At 46.5% G+C, this 16,033-nt stretch overlaps 1 protein-coding gene across 2 annotated transcripts in view; it reads right to left on the minus strand.

Moving 5' to 3' along the window:
* PKIB (cAMP-dependent protein kinase inhibitor beta) overlaps positions 1–16,033 on the minus strand; it is a 537,602-nt gene that overhangs the window by 291,401 nt on the left and 230,168 nt on the right. For both annotated transcript variants that reach the window (XM_086926716.1, XM_086926717.1), the window contains one exon: positions 15,634–15,756. The gene's annotated coding sequence lies outside the window, so the exon portion shown is untranslated. The remainder of the gene's footprint in view (positions 1–15,633; positions 15,757–16,033) is intronic.

Raw genomic sequence — 16,033 nt, forward strand, 5'->3', positions numbered from 1 at the left:
TGAGATGTGCCCTTCCTTGTGACCTTCCACTGAATCAAAGGGCACACTTTTTGACGTGCACGAAGGAAGCCTGGGTCCAGTTTACAGGAACACAGAAATACACAAATATGTCTGGCAGGATCACTCTAAATTCTCTCCCCATGTTTCATCAAGCAGGCCTTAGTCTCCCAAAATGGAGTCCAGAGTCTGCCATGTATTGTACCATTCACTGTCACCGTACACACAATACATGTATACAGCATACACACACTGCACAGTACTTTATCCTTCCTGCACTGTACCACTCATATGCAATACATACTTGATATCTAGCACATGCATTTAATATGCATGCACTGCACAGCACTGTACCACTCATAAGTGAACAAACACATTCAGCACATGCCACACACTGCATAGCACTAGATCCTTCATGTATTATACCATTCATAGGCAGATAAACATCCAGGACAGGCACTAAGCATGCACACACTGCATATTACTGCATGATCCTTGAAGTATACCCTTCGCAGGCACACAGTCTGCCAGTGCAGAGACACCACTCATGCGCTACACAGCACCACACACCAAACCAATGTGGACCAACAGTGAGGTAAGCACACAGCAGTGTAAATTTAAAAGAATGAGCCTGTAGGCCTCACACCAGTGACACAGGTTAAAAAGGACCTGTTCACTCCTACTGATAACTCATGGTTTGCAGCCACCACTCCTAGGGAAGGCTGTAGCCTTCCACCAAAAAGAGTGTAGTGCTTTGGGCGCCCAACCTGGTCCAACACGACCGTAATCAGTGAGACAGGCTTATGTCATGGTGCACACGCATGGTCCGTGTTTCCCTATGACAAAAAAAAATCAGCGATCCAGATATCATTACAGTTGGGACACTGAGGACAGAGGTGCACGTCCATTACCAAGCGAAGGACATTTTCTTCCCAAATAAAAATTACTGTTTGTTACTACCTGTAATTGGCAATTTTGTGTGCATGCAGGTTTTCTTTTACAATCAGGACTATTGCATCTCTTTTAGATTGTTTAAAAAAAATTGGCAAGATCCATCTAGTTTTATAGTCACACAATAAAGGACTTTAAAGTTAACTCACAAGAAAAGGGCAGAACAGTTTTCTGTTTAAACTGGCACTCATGAGGATAAACTGTTAGTGTGCAGGGAAAAACAATGCCAGACAACAGGTGTGATAAAAGTGAAAAACTCCTTGAACAATGGATATGTCATAAATTGGGATCTAGACAAGACGTTGTGCATGTATTAAAAACCTAGCGCGTCCATGTGCAACAGTTTAAAAGCATTTTTTGATCAAATGGAAATTTTCCAGAAGACTGAAGCTCCTCTAATAGTTTCACGAAAAAGATAAAGTTCCATCAATAACTCCAGCAGAAAGCCAAAAGAAGTTCCGGAGAATTCCTGAATATCTGTCAAGCTGACAACTAAGACCCTCATTCAGCACACCTTGAAAACAACTCTGGATTCCACATTATTGATGTACTATATCGTCAAGGTACGAGATGTGGAATTAGAATCGTAAGGCTACACTTCACTACATTCACTTACCATGCTGCAAGAGTGATAGTTTATATTTGTGTACATAAATATTTTAGTAGTCAGTATTGTGGTGTTACAAACAGTTATTTAATATCCGACATCTGACAATGTGCTGTAAGTCCGAGAATAGGTGAGCAATCTGTTTAACCAGTGACACAGCTGTCAAGGAAATATTCACCTTAAGTGCAGGTTAAAGTCTAAAAGTGTTTATTGGCTGTAACAAAATGTATAGTCTATGAATCAGAGACAGCGGCGGTCGGCACATGTAAGCACGGTGGGCGGGGCCTGGGAAGCCGACAAACAACAGAATAGGTATTATTCATTTATTTGTTTATACCTATTCCGTCGTCTGTCGGCTTCCCCCCACTCCCTCCACTGGCGTAGCTAGGGGGAGGGGGGTGGGGGGGGGGGCGGTTCGCCCCAGGCGGCACTATTTTGAGGGCGGCGGCCTTTGTAGTTTCTTCTCACTGACTGTAAAGGGCGGCAGAAACGGCATTCGGAAGCATGGCTTCTCGCTTCCTTCCCAGCATTTCGCTTTAGGCACAAGCTTGGTGCAAGTTTTCTGAATCAAGTGCTGATTGACTGTTAAGTATGGCAGCGAACAGGTGTACCATTCCCCACAGCTCTCACAGGCTTGCAGTTGAGGCTCCTGGCAGGGTGAAGGTTCACACTACTACAATGTGTCACCTTGAACCCCAGCGGAACGGCCGACCAATCAGGTTGTGTGCTTCAGGCCGGCCCCGGGGGACGTCACATCCTGCTGCCAGAGCGGGCCCGGGAAGATTGTTAAGAAAAGCGAAGCCGGTTAGTGGTATGCGCGGCTCCGCAAATAAGTATTCAAATATGGCACTAGCAGCGTCGCTGCCTGCTGCACACAGCTCGCACCTGCCTGTTGCTTGCAGTGCGCTATCAGCTGATTTGCTTAATACCCCCTCGCCCCCCAATTCAACAATGCAGGACTGAAGGAAATCTGAGAAGAGTCAGTGACCCGGGTTGCAGCGGCCGGCAGGACAGTCTGAGTGTCACTGGACTGTCCACCCCGGGACTCACTGGCCTGCAGGGTGTCTATTAACTGAGGCAGCCCAGGCCGGCAAACCCGAATTACCGCGGCGTGCGGTGGATCGCGGCCTAAATGAGCCTGCAACCACTGTGCCTTGAAGAAAGATAGTGTGCCAAGGAATTCTTGAAGCGGAGCGTCACTGTCACCTCCTGGCGCCACACTCCTCCGGACTCTGCAGTCACTGCCCCAGTAAGTGCCAACAGCCTCTGTGTAATTTACGCAATGAATGGCAGCGCTCCGTTAGGCAGCTGCAACCTGTACAGTGAGTCAGTGCCTGGCAGTGTTGTTAGTACTAAGAGCTCGCCACTGCCTCCTTACCACCTTCATTTATTCCCACATAGTGGCACCTCTCGACCCCGGGGGCACAGTACAAACAAAACTCTTACTGACAATGTCCCTGATGCGTTTTCAAGCACATGGTATGTGTGTCTGCCTCAAGCGCTCTTTGCATATCTTTTGATCTCACCACACTAACATTGTAATGTCCGTGCTGCCATCACAACACTTCACGGGTCACGAGGTTAGAAAAGTTGCATATCTTTTGGTTCCAGATTTATTACATTGAACTTCATGTGTGTCAACACATTCATGACAGGACCCGGCTTTGCGTCTGTGCTCTGGGTGGGAACCCTCGATGTCTATCAGTACACCAGGCAGAATGCTTGTAAACACTGCAACTTTAGTTCCATCCCAAACTATTGCTGGATGGATGTACTACTCATGAAAACACTTCAGCTGTTGTAAGGGGATATGTGCTAGGAATAGCATTTGCTAGACTGGAGTACCCAAGAAATTGTCATTATGTTGGTGTAATGACGTGTGTCTGATGTAAAGTGCTCTGACAACCTGCTCTGCTATGAGCAGCACTATTGAACAAATGAACTATTTGTGAGAGAGGGACCGAAAGATGTTAGAGTGCTTTACAAATGAAATAGAAGATATAAGGCATCTCAATGATACTATACAATGGTGTTGGGCCATATATGATAAACAAAGAGCATTACAGTAGAAAGTACAGCAGTCACAAATATTGAATAAAAGCAAAGCCATAGGGCAATTGCAGCTGTTTTAAGATCTTCTTAGAGTTTCTCGTTGCTCAAGTGGGTACAATTTCCTATATTTATATGTTTCCCTCGTCTTCATTGCTTGATTTTGCTTGTGCGAAAGTGTCACTCATTGTCTTTGAAATGTCACTCATAATTAAACTGAAATTATGAAAATGTCACAAATAAACAATCTGAAACCTTGGCAGCTATGGGTGATACATGTAAGAATTATTTGTGCCCGAGGTTTGACAGTGGGGTGAGATTCGATATTCGAGTCGAGACTTGGCCTCGCACGGTCATGGGGCTGCGGATGCCATGGGCTGCAGTCTGTGGAATGGCCCCGGGCGCCACAGGCTCTAGCTACGCCCTGACTCCTGCCCTGCCCCCGCTCGCACCACTGCCCCACAGCATTTACCTGTGTCAGCAGCCACTGATCACAGGATCGACCAACCAGGGGTTCCCCTGAAAAACATAAGGGGAGGCAAGCTTGTCAAGTACAGCCAGATACAAATGTGGCTTTGCAGGGGGCGGCCGACCGGAGGGAGGCTTGCCCCCCCCGGGGAATTTTGGGGAGGGGAGGGGGACGAGACAGGCAGGAGACAGGAAGCAGTCTTTGGGCTGGTTTGGGCTTCTTGGGGAGGATTTGGGCTAGTTGGGCTAGTTTGGGCTGGTGGTAGGTTTGGGCTTCCTTTGGGTTGGTTTAGTATATTACTGGCCATGTTGGCTAACTGTCCACCAGTTTGGGGACAGTGACCCAGCAGTCGAGTTGCAGGCAGGTAAGTTTTTGTCCCGCCCTCCCGCCCTATGGTGGCAGGGTATGTAGGGGGTTTGTGGGGTCTGTGGCCATGGGGGGGGGGGGGGGGGTTGTTCCGGAAGGAGTTTTGTTGGGATCAGGTGCTTTCTTTGTCAGGATTGCTGGGGTTTGATGTAGCTGGGGACAGGTGCTGGTGAGATGTTGTTGGGATGGCGCTTTTTCCTAGTTTAAGGGGGGGGGTAGGATAGGAGGAATGAGGTTTTCTGGACAGAGGGGGAGGGAGTGTACATATGGCAAGTGTTTAAACAGTTGAGGCAGGCGTTTGGGTAGTTGGTAAAGATGTATATGCTGTTTGTGGGGGAACATTTTAGGGGTGGGGGCGGGGGTTGTGGCAGGTATGTATATATTAGTTAGGCCTAGTTTTGTACGGCAAAGGCCAAGGATTTGGTACTGTGGTAAGATGCACCTGTTTCCCAATAAAGCGGCCTTTATCACACACCTTATATTGTCTCCGGTCAGTCTTCCCCCCCCACGTCTCCCGATGGGCCCCAATGTATAGTTTACTACACACACAGGTTTTTAGTTTTTGTTACTTGATATAATTCTCATAATGAATACAACCAGATGCCTAGCTGAGCGCATGGGAGTTGGCCCTCAGGAGTTAGAAAAACTAAAACAGCTTTTGGCAGTTTCTTGGCTCGAGTGTAAATATGCAGTACGCTTCAGTGTCAGATCCAGGCACTTCTTCTCGAAAATGTTAGCATGAATGCAGCAAATGATACAGCGGCGGCTCCTCCGTTTGAGCTAAGTAGCATCACCGCACTGGTTCAAATGCCCCCATGGCACACAATTGAAAACTAAAATGATAAAGTTAAATTATTACCATTTTATTTTTCAATAAACAAATCCCGAGCTGAGAGGCAGCAGCAGGGAGGAGTGGTGGGCTGACTGGGTCATTTTAAAATGCACATGTCTATGCGACGGCCAACCAGACACGCAATTTTAAACCTCTCCACCCAGCTGTCCTAGACAGCTAGGTTGAGAGCAAGAGGAGGCCTCCAGTGCTCTTAGGAGCTCAGAGAGAGCCCACTCTATCCAATCCTGCTGCTTTTCTCATGCTGGGTCACAGCATGAGAGCAGCACCAGGATTGGATAAGGGAGCTGGCTGGGGCTCGCTTGCAGGGGAAAAGGACACCAGAGTTAGGACGTGCTAGAGTGAGGACATGAATCAAAGTACGTCCATTTTCTTTTTAAAATGAGCATTTTATTTGTAATATGCATTAAATCACTGCGACATGCATTACATTACTGTTTTAAAGATAAAGTGTTAAATGTAAAATGAAAATGTAATGCATGTCAGCAATTTAACGTAATTTTTTGCCACGTGTATGGTCCCACCACCCATTTGCCGGCCCACCACTCTCGGTAGGTAGCAGCCACCCTTAAAATGATAGATACACTCTGTCACACAAACACGGTTAAAAATGTTCACATAGCTAAACAATCTTCTTCTTACCAGGCTCCATAAATTTAGCACTGCCCTTAAACTCATCCTACACAGCACATCTTCATAAAACACTTAGCTCCTGGTTCGCTAAGATTTTTCTAAGAGTAGGTGTGCCTTGCTCCTGTTTTAGATTTAAGTTACACTGAATATATCCAGGCCTGATGCACATGGCCTTTTCTGTCAGTAGTTTCTGTGAGTAGGAAATATTTACTCACGGAAAACTGTGAACAAGCTGCAGCATGCCTTCCTTGTGGAAAACCCTTGCATAACAACATCAATAAACAGTTAAAAAGAACATTATATTCTCATCCATCTTACACATATTCCATAAAAATAGTATAAATCTTTAAAATTCTATAACACATTGATACATTCACTATGCCCATGCTATCCAATCAGCGATCTCATGGCCACACCCATTCGATCTAACCAGGTCTCTCATCAGGCATAGACTAAATACAGTGGCGGCTGGATAAGGTAGGAGCTGTGAGGCGAGGTCTGGGAGACAACAGACAAAGACGAGGGAAAATAAAGAAAAATAAAAAGGAAATCACTTACCTTGTGCATGCCGCATCACCCAGCATAAGGGATTTTCTCTTTTTTAAATTTTCCAGAGTTGTCGTCTGTCGACTTTCTCCTCCCCTGCCTCACCACTATTACCTGCACCAGCATTGACTGAATATATATAGACCCAAAAACATGATCTATACACTTGCATAACCAATCAAAAGGCATGACTTGCCATATAAACAATTTTTGCCTCATAAGGCTTTCCCATAGCAGCTGATTCTGAATGTCCAAGTTTAAAAATGTCACAAAAAACTTTAAGCATAACAAACAACAAAACCGCCTACGATGTGGTTGTTACAGAGAGTGGGTCTTGATGTGGCGAGGAATTTAGCGAGGCATGCCAAAGCTCTTTGGGCGCCAAGACTAGACAGAACAATCTGTTCAATTGTCTAGGGTTCAAGCAGAACTCGTTAGCATTCATGGTGTCAGTGAAGCCACCAAAGAGCACAGAGTGTTTTTTTTGCTAGAGCATTTATACAGTGACCAAAAACACGTGATTACTTTCTGAATAAAAAAACAAAAGGGCATACATAGTTTCTCTTAAGCTCTGATCTCAACAGTGTGCCTAAAATGGTAATGCAAATGTTGACCTTTGACCTCTGTGCTCGTTCACCTGCTTCCCTATTTTCCTTTAACTTCCCTACATTGACTGCCCGCTTCTCGCCAGGTTATTACAGTTCATTGGCCCTAAATACCCATAGCCAGACTGAAACGCCTCTCTGAAGCTCAGTCTGCTGCTCTTGCAGACTGAAGAAAATGACTGCGCATCCGTGCACGAGGCATGGAAAAACGTGCATTCTGCCGCCATTTAACAAGCAGGAAGTCGTAATGGGAGCTAAACCGGCATTTAAAGTGTTACTCTTCCCAAAATGACCACTCGGCTACATGAAAAGCACTTGAGGCGAATTCCCGTGCTAATCCCGGTATGGGTGGAAACAGGAGTTACTCTTTCTGTTCCCCAGTGACACAGGCATTTTTTTTAAATGGTCAAATGACGAACAACAGGGCAGCATGAGGTCCCGCCAAACCGCCCCGAACGGCTGAAAATCAGCCAAGGTAGGCCAAGCTAACGCCCACAGCAGATGCACTTAATTCAACAGGGTGTGTTCAAAAAGAAAATGTTAATTTATATATATGTGTGGCGCTGCGGCCAGGGCGACTGACGCTGGAATCTGGGGATCATGGTTCGATCCCTGGCGCCGGTGGTAGATTAGCCCACCACCATGTGACTCTGGGCAATAGCTTGCTTAATCTTCCCGACGTCCCCCAGCGCCTAGAGACCCTTACAGGTGATTGTTTGCGCTTTACAATTGTGGAATATTATTATTATCCTATCCTAATCATGTGCAGGCCCAGCAGTGACTGCAGAGAAGGAACAATTCCTAATCATGTGCAGGCACAGCAGTTAACATTAAGGGAAGTGAGTTTTTCATTTCGAGGCACACTAGAGAGCTGTTTAAAGTGTCCTGAAAATGGCGGGAATACCTGTAATGTTCTTTGTTCACCCCCCACAGAGGACAGAGAGCTTGTGGTTGCTTGAATAGGTTCCTTTAATGGTCCTGTGAATCGCTATAACAAGAGAGCGCCGAGCGTCTAACAATGACCTGCTTTGGTCGCTTCTGCCCGCCAATGTTCCTTTGCGCGCATTTACTGGAGTCGCTTGCGCATGCGTGAGTGTTCCGCTCTCGCTCCGGCACACCACGTCATCACGCTGGTGCGTCGGAGACTAGAGCGGGACACTACATATCTCCTCTTTTTCCAACAATTTAAACAACAACTTTAGTCCACCATTCAACAGTCATTCATTTCATAGTCTTTGAATCGAGAAGGCCGGTTCACTGCCCTCCCAGCATGGGTGCGTCTTACCGGGGTGAACTCTTCTCTTGTACCTTCACGTGCGGGACTCCTCGCTCTTCTCGGTGTTCCAGCTTCCTTCTCGGCAGCTGAGGTTATGTTTTCTGCTGCCCCTTCTTCCGCACGTACTTCCTCGTACTCCTCGTTATCTACTTGAACTTGTCCTTCGTCCTGACTCTCTCTTCTCACGGTCATCTCTTCTGCCCCACTATCTTGTCTCTGATCCTCAGTCTCCTCCTCCTTGCTGGCAGGCCACAGCATGATACGGTTGACTTTCGCCGTGCGGTCTTGGGACCACACTCTACCATCACTGAGTAAAGCCGTTCTTCCATACACTTCCTTCACCTGCAGGGGTTCGCTGTACTTGCTTTCACCTTTCCTTTTGAGTGTAGCAAGTTTGACTCTAACCCATTCCCCTCTTTCCAGATCAGTGTCTTTAGTATTGTGCCTCCTGTTGTAATGATCGGTGTACACCTTTTGGGCCCTTTCCAGGTTGTGCTGTACCACCGCAGGTGACCAGTTGCTCGTCACTGTCTTCTCTCTCCAGACAACATTGTCTCTCGTAAAGGGGAGTCTGCCTCTCAAGATTTGGATGGGGCTGTAGCCTAGCGCTGTCAGGGTGATTCTGTAGGCCCATAGCATGCTCTGAACCTCTGTTTCCCAATCTTTTCCTTGCATTATTGCGGCCTGTATGGACCCCATCAGAACACGGTTGAACCGTTCCACTTGTCCGTTGCATGCGGGATGGTACACCGCTGTGTGTTTGGACTTTATCCCGTTTCTCTCCATGTACTTGGTCCATTTCTCTGAGGTAAATTGAGGCCCATTATCACTTAAGATCGTCCTCGGTATTCCTTCACGTAAAAACACTGAGGTGAGAAATTTCAGCACTGTGTCCGAGTCCATGACTTCTTGTACATCTACCTCTGGCCATTTGGAGTATTTGTCTACGACCACACATAGGTATTTGGCTGTTCCTCTGGAGTCTAGCACGGTACCCAATATGTCCACTGCTATGTCTTCCCATGGATTGTGGGGTTGCTCAAATGTACCTAAAGCAGGCCTCAATGGTCTCAGGATTTTATCCGCTCCCTGGCACTGGACACATTCTCTCACTTGTCTCTCTATCTGATTGTCCATTCCCGGCCACCAGTAAGTTTGTTTCACCCGCATCTTCGTCTTTACAATGCCGAGGTGCCCTTCATGAAGCTGTTTCAACAGCAGAGGGATTAATGTCGCTGGAGGGACTACCTTATCTCCCCGGTACATGAATATTCCTGAATCACTCATCGATAGCTCCTCACGCAGCTCGTAGAATTTCCTCAGGTTTTCTTTAAGATGTCTTTTTTCTGGCCACCCGGAGATCGGAAATTGTTTGACTTCTTTCGTGTCACAGTCTTTTTCATAGGCCTGGGCCCATTCTTGTCTGCTGATTGTTCTTTCCGAGTCAGCCATTTCAGCCACCATTTCATCTGTGCCAGGTGGGACTACTGGTGCATCTTCCATGGCTGAGGCCCTGCTCAGATAGTCCGCTACTTTATTACGCGTCCCTGGCAAGTACTCCACATCGTAGGTGTAGTCTAGCAATTTGAGTGTCATTTTTGCAATGCGCGGCGTTGCTGAATCGTGCCCGCTGGAGGTTAGCACCTTGACCAGTGGCTTGTGGTCCGTTTGCAGTTTGAAACGGGTGCCCCATAGGAACTGTCTGAATTTTCCCATGGCCCATGTGACCGCCAGCATCTCCTTCTCAATGACACTAAATTTCTGTTCAGTGGGAGACAATGCCCGGGAGGCGAAACTCAGTGTTTCCACTGTGCCTTCATCTCTTTCCTGTGCTAGTACTGCTCCTAGGCCCTTTTCACTGGCGTCAGTGGTTAAGACTGTGCGTCCCGCCAGATCATATCCATGCAAGGGTATTGCCCCGCTTATGCCGCTTTTCAGTTCCTCAAATTCACTCTGTGCTTCCCTGTCCCACTGGAACATTGTCTTGTCTCTGATCAGTTGTCTGAGCCTATGAGTCTTGGTGGCGAAGTGTCTAACAAATTTGCTATATTACTCCGCCATTCCCAGGAATGACCTCACTTCTTCCTTGTTGACTGGGGCTCTGGCGTCACAAATGGCTTTCACGTTTTGTCTTTTGGGAGTGATTCCTTGACTCCCTATCTCATGTCCAAGATAGGTGACTGCTGACATGCCCAGCTTACACTTACTCCACTCAGCGGTGAGGCCCCTCTCTTGTTGCACTGTCAACACCTTGGTCAGTTTCTTATCGTGGTCTTCCTGGTTTGTCCCCATTATCAGGATGTCGTCCTGAAAGTACTGAACGCCTTGTAGGTCCTTGAACAGGCTGTGCATTAGCTTCTGGAACACTGCAGCTGCAGATGCCAATCCGAACGGCATTCGGCGGAACTGTTAACACCCAAAGGGTGTGATGAAAGAGGTGAGTTTTCTGCTCGCAGGGTGCAAGTCAATTTGATGATAGAAAACCAGGTCACCCCTCTCGTTTTTGCAAACATTTCCTCAATCCTTGGTAAGAGAAACTTTTCAACTATCAGGCATTTGTTGAGTTTGCGCAGGTCCACACATAGGCGCACTTTTCCATTGGGTTTCCTGGCCACGACCAAGGGAGCCAACCATTCCGAGCTGTCAATTGGTTCTATTATACCTTGCTCCTCCAATCTTTGGAGTTCTTGCTGGACCGCATCCTTAATGGCAATGGGAATGTTCCTGACCTTGTAGGACACCGGGTGAGCATCCTCTCTGAGAAGTATTTTGTGCACAAATTTGTCTAATTTTCCGACCGTGCCTCCGAACACCTTGGGGAAGGCTTGCTTCAGCTTCTCCAGATCTGGCCAACGGCTATCTTCCGTCAGAAGGATTTGTTCCTTGCCTCCTGAGTCTAATTTTATCCCTAGGTCACCCTGGTCTCTCCAGCCTAGCACCGAGGGCCCTTGCTCCGCTCCATATAGCTTGCATATTGCTGATCTTCCTCTGAATTCGAATTTCAGGGCGCGGAACCCTACTATAGGGATTGCGTTGTTGGTGTACGAAATCGGTCGTATGTCTGGTGGGTTTAACTGCGGGCCCAGGATGGGCACAAACTCTTCCTCCCATACTGATCTTTGTACGATGGAGTATGGCGACCCAGAGTCAATTGCTATGTGAATTTTCACTCCTCCTATCAGCATGTCTGTTCGCGGTTTGTCCGAGCGTTTGTCCGTTACCTCCAGCACCTGTTCCTCGACACATAAGACCATGTCGTCTTCTTCCAGGTCATCTTCAGCCTGGTCCTCTGACTGGGGCTGCTCAATGCATTTCACCATGGACTTCTTCCCTTTCTTGCGGCACACTTTCTCATAATGGCCAACCAGCCTGCAGAACGAGCATCTGGCGCGAAATGCTGGGCACCGTTTGTCCTGTGCCGAGTGTGCTGTACTCCCACACCTGTAGCATGAGAACCTGCTGTCCGCGGACTGCTTCCCTGGTAGAGCCGGTTTCCCTGCCCACCTGGGCTTGTGTCTCCCTTCTCCAGTGGTTCTCCTTTGCCTGTTGGAAGATTGAGCTTCGTCTATTTTGTTGACCATTTGTCTTTGAGGATTCTCCTTTTTCGCTGCTTCTGCGCAGCGTTTTGAAAGTTCAGCCTTCTTTACCATTGTGATCACGCCCTTTAGCGTTGCTTCACCTTGCGCCCACAACTTGTCCTGGACTGACTTGTTTGTGGTGTGCATGACTATTTGGTCCTTGATGTATTCATCCTGCAGTTGTCCATATTTACACATGATCGGTAGTCGTCTCAATGCTGCTACATAATCGTTTATGGATTCTCCTTCTTCTTGCTTCCTTTGTTGGAAATTGTACCGGTCAATAGAGACACATACCGCCGGGCGATAGTGATTATCTAGGTCTTCTAGGGCATGTTTGAAGACGTCGTCGTCTGCAGCTTGTCTCGTTGCCGGCACGATGTTTGCAAATACTCGTACGCCTTCCGGGCCTAGGTTATGCAGCAGTAACCATTTCTTCCGAGCACTAGGAAATGGTTCCCCATTTTCATCCTCCAAGGCCTCCACATAGTTCTTGAAATATTCCCTCAAGTCCTCCCACTTCATCAGGGGCTCTCCTGGTCTGGGTAGGAAGGGAATGGGTGCTGTGAGAGATGTCATTTGGTTACTCATCCTGGGCACTATTCCTGGTTCTCCACCTCGGTTCCCTGGGCTGCCTGGTGTACTGAGGTTTTCTTCTCGGTCTGTGTTGTCTCCCTGACTTTTAGGGCTGCCGGGTGCACCGGTGCTTCCACCTCGTGATTTGCTGGGGAGGCGTTCCTTTTTGTGCCCCGTATCACTATCCCTTTTCTCTGCCAGGGTCTCAGCTGCGTGCTCCCCTCCGCGTTTCCACTAGCCGTGGGCTGTGATTGTTAGGCTTGGGGCCACGTGGCTGTAGGCTGCTGAGGTCGTGCGCTGCTGCCACGCTCTCTTGTGAATAGCGCTATTGCACTAAGCGTGCCCTCTGTATAGTGCCCCCTTTCTACGATTTCTGACCTTCTTGTCTCGCCGGTGTCGCTTTGCCGCAGGTCCGATCGTTGCGTTGCCGGGGTGGAGTTGGTGGGGTGATCCCAACCCTCGTCGCCACTGTAATGATCTTTGTTCACCCCCCACAGAGGACAGAGAGCTTGTGGTTGCTTGAATAGGTTCCTTTAATGGTCCTGTGAATCGCTATAACAAGAGAGCGCCAAGCATCTAACAATGACCTGCTCCGGTCGCTTCTGCCCGCCAATGTTCCTTCGCGCGCATTTACTGGAGTCGCTTGCGCATGCGTGAGTGTTCCGCTCTCGCTCCGGCGCACCACATCATCACGCTGGCGCGTCGGAGACTAGAGCGCGACACTACAATACCTAAACCCACTGGAGGGGTAAATTATGCAGAATTTGAACCACAAGTCCCAGCGTGCTTTGTGACTGTAATCTACTGAGAGGGCATACCGGAGGCCTATTAATTAATAAATGCACAGAGGACTTTGGTTGAGCAAACATTCTGGGGATTTCTTGCGCTGCCTTTGATAAAGAAGCAAGAAGCTTTGAAACGCGTTAGGCACAGGAGTAAAGAAATCGTGTTGAAAATGCTGCCTTCCTGTAAATAAATGGTTGGTAAACTTACCTGGTGTGGTGTGCATCCGCAAAGAATGGGGCAACTTTGGAAATATGTAATCACTGCAGTTCCGGCCGTGGAGTGATTGCACTGCCCAGGAAATGAAAATGGGACCGCAGCGAAGGAACAATTCCTAATCATGTGCAGGCACAGCAGTGAACATTAAGGGAAGTGAGATTTTCATTTCGAGGCACACTAGAGAGCTGTTTAAAGTGTCCTGAAAATGGCGTGAATACCCAAACCCACTGGAGGGGTAAATTATGCAGAATTTGAACCACAAGTCCCAGCGTGCTACTGAGAGGGCACACCGGAGGCCAATTAATTAATAAATGCGCAGAGGACTTTGGTTGAGCAAACATTCTGGGGATTTCTCACGCTGCCTTTGATAAAGAAGCAAGAAGCTTTGAAACGCGTTAGGCACAGGAGTAAAAAAACTGTGTTGAAAATGCTGCCTTCCTGTAAATAAATGGTTGTGAAACTTACCTGCTGTGGTGTTCATCCGCAAAGAACGGGGACACTTTGTATATATATATATATATATATATATATATCTTTTGTTTGTTTTAATTTAGCTACCAAATAATCAGCGAACATCTGACACTGGTTAAAATTTAAAATGTCCTAAAAAGAGGGGAGAGGTACATTGTCTGATTAAGAATGTTTCACTAGGTTTATTCAATCTTGTCAGCAGCAAAACTGGAAAAAGGGTACTGATCTAGAATGTTCACTCTGCCAGGGAAAATCAGGTTCAAGATCCTGAGCCCCTTGGTAATTCCCCAGTTCTAAGTGTACGCTCAGGCCATAACTCAGATCTCAAGGTACTCACCAAGCTCTGCTTCCTAGAGTTTATATCAGTAATACCTGGCCATTTTAATAGCCCACTTGCAATGAGACCTAGGCTGAATTTGGAAAGAAATTCTAAGTAAACCATAATACATGAGAGAGCAGTTGAAAGTTGCAATCTGAGAAATTAAAAATGCTCAAATGTTGGGGTTTTAATGTATGAACCCTCAATTACCCTGCTATCATGTCTACCTGAGTAGTCAAGAGCTGGTCATATAGAAAGTTGACTTATTCTTTTCCAATTTTTCCAATGGACCTATTCTGTACCAAACAGATGATGAGCTCTGTAGAATTATTGGCCCTGCAGATCTCCATTTCCCTGCTGTAGAGACTGGCAACCTTTTTGCTATACGAAAACTCTCAAAAAGATTTGCTGTAATGCCATTGGAACATGTCATTATTACAGTATTTTCTCTTTGAGTGTGACATAGTTATGCTTACAGCCATACAATGCATTCCTTGGATTAGGTATGTTTGCTACCCTGAGATAAAAGTGAGATATAGTTAGGGAGACTTTTATCAGATCCGCTAGCCAAAATATTAGGGTTTACTGGAGCCTTATTGGACCCTCTTGCCTAAGCCAATATGGCTATATATGTGTCACCTAACTGATGCCGACATGTAAATGAGTGCCGGGTACATTAATACATTTCTTCAAAGCCATTTCTTTCACGGAAAGGAGACACATGGAATACATTTAGCTTTAAGCATGCAGAAGCAAATTCAATAAAAACGTTTTTTACATGGCCTACTAGACTTTGTAGGGTCCAATTCAGTAAATTCCTTCAGAAAAAAATCACTCTTTTTCATTCTTTAGCGTTCTTCACTCAGCTTTTTCATCTGTTGTCTATGTTTTGTTTTCATGCCCAAGGATCTGTCCTGGTTCATAGACTTTGGCACAATTTCTGTTTTTTTTTCTCAATTTTTATTCAGGTTTCAGTAGAAAACAGTTAATGTAATCACTTTTCTTCACCCAGTTAATACCTACTCATTTTGAACGTTTTTTATTCGCTCTGCTTTTTCCTTACCTGTATTCCTAATAGGGAAATGCGTACATGCAAACATGCTAGTGGAGGCCATGGGTATAATTTTTGTTGATAGCAAGAAACTTGTAATACTGTGAACTACCTTCATGATTGTGTAGTCTTAGCCTTTTCTTAGACATGTTTAGTGATCCTACTAGAAAGATAAATAGTCAAGTATTTGGTAACAGACTTTTAGGGTATAGGAGAATTTTAGTTATAGTAGAATCAAAGGTGTCAGCGACACAAATTGGGATATTGTGCCGTGAAAATAATTTTACCTGGGGCAGCAGTTGACTTCAAGCTCTTTTTGGGCTGGCACAGCTGTCACCTGGAGCTTCCCAACCAGCGCCTCTGTACGATTTTCAGTAAAGAGCCTCAAGAATCCGTAGGTAAAATCACACCTAGACACAAAATCACAAATTATTGTAAAAAGAGAACATCTGTTTGCGCATGAATTGTGACATACACTGACGTTGGGCAATGTTAAATCGAGACTAACAAATACAGTTCTCTAATCAATGTATTAAGAAAGGAGCAGAATACTTTTACCCCCACACCTGGCATAGGTGACTAGATGCAACCTTAGACCTGCAACTGCGCACACACGTGTACACACACACACACACACACAATTTCTTTTCTATGTACACTGTTAGTTCACTGTAAGTGATGCTTGAT

Source organism: Lissotriton vulgaris, chromosome 6, assembly GCF_964263255.1.
Source record: "Lissotriton vulgaris chromosome 6, aLisVul1.2, whole genome shotgun sequence".
NCBI lineage: Eukaryota > Metazoa > Chordata > Amphibia > Caudata > Salamandridae > Lissotriton > Lissotriton vulgaris.